The sequence below is a fragment of the Lipotes vexillifer genome, unplaced genomic scaffold, assembly GCF_000442215.2.
Source record: "Lipotes vexillifer unplaced genomic scaffold, Lipotes_vexillifer_v1.1 scaffold848, whole genome shotgun sequence".
Taxonomy (NCBI): Eukaryota; Metazoa; Chordata; class Mammalia; order Artiodactyla; family Lipotidae; genus Lipotes; species Lipotes vexillifer.
In genome coordinates, this window is record NW_006790234.1 from 876,445 (window position 1) to 877,879 (window position 1,435).

A 1,435-nucleotide genomic window follows, 5' to 3' on the forward strand; every position below is an offset into this window, starting at 1 on the left:
CCATAACGGAAAAGAATATATATGTATAGCTGAGTCACTTTGCTGTACACAACACTGTAAATCAACTATACTTCAATGAAATTAAAAAAAAAACAAGAAGTACCAAGCACATGTATGTTAACCCATATAATACTTACCAAAAATATTTTACAGTTGAGGAAACTGAGCCAAAAGAGGTTATTTGTAACTTGCTCAAATGCACACAGCAAGGAAGGAATGAGGCCAATACTTAAAGTACTTAGGAAACCTGGGGGCACCAAACTTCACACTAGTTAAAACCACGTGATTCTGCCTTAAGATTTTTGGAAGTTAGGCAAGGAAGTTACGGTCTTTTTCTCTAGATGTGTGATAGGCTGGACTCCATGTGAGTTTATCTGAGCCCCAGGTTGGTCCGGGCCGCGGTGGGGGGTGGGGGTGCGTTCAGAAAGGGTAGCTGAGAAGCCAAAGAGAAATGTCCTAACTTCCTAATTTTGCTTTGTGCTGGGAGTAATCTCTAATGAAAACCTGCCATGAGGATCACCAACTGAATACACTTCATTTTAAAATGAAGCATCCGAAGCGCAGTCTTAAGTATTTTCGGAAACCAACTCCCTAGTTGACAGTCATGAAAAATATGAACAAGAAAGATGGAGCGCAGCCTGCCCTCGGCTGCCCCAGTGCGGCCGGGCGGAGCAGGCAATTCTCCGCCAGTTTCCCCACGTGTAGGGCGAGGTGGCCGGGCGACCCTAACACACTCCGTTTTCTGATTCCTCCTTGTTTGTATTTCCACCAGTCTCTCGTTCCTACACCTAAAGCCTCTCTACCAGGTGTCCAACGCACGGTGGGCACAGACGAAGGCCGACCGTGTGAACAGGGTCCCGTCGGGGTGCAAGCGGTCAGCACTTGTTACAGGGCGGGCCGGGCAGCTCCTGAGCTCCTGAGCTCCAACTGCAGGAGGACCGCCGCCCGGTACTCGCGGTGAGCGGTGCCCGCGGCCAGCGGCGCCCGAGGTGCTGTCCGGCCGGGTCCGCTCGGGGGACGCTCCTCGCTCGCGGCCACACCCTCGGGAAAGGGTCTGAGCTCCGCGAGGGTCCGAGCCGGGCCCCTCTCCCGCCACGCGGCCCTAGGCTTCCCACAAGCTGGACCCAGCTTCAGCGGGGAGTCGGAGGGGCGGGGCCCGGCGCTGTGGGGGCGGGGCTCATCGCCGGTCGCGCAGGGAGAGGGACCCAGGGAGGAAAGGAGCGGGGCTCGGCGCGGGGCGGGGTTTGCGCAGGAGGGCGGGGCAGGGAGGGGCGAGGGGCGAGGGGCGGGACGGGACGCTGGGCGCTGCTCCAGGGCCAGGGGCAGCTCCAGGTCCGCTCCCTGCCAGCTCCCGGTCCCTCGCAAGTCCTCACGGGCGGGCGAGCGCGGCCCAGGCGCGGAGCGGCGGGAGGCGCCGGCGGGCCCGGAGGCCGCG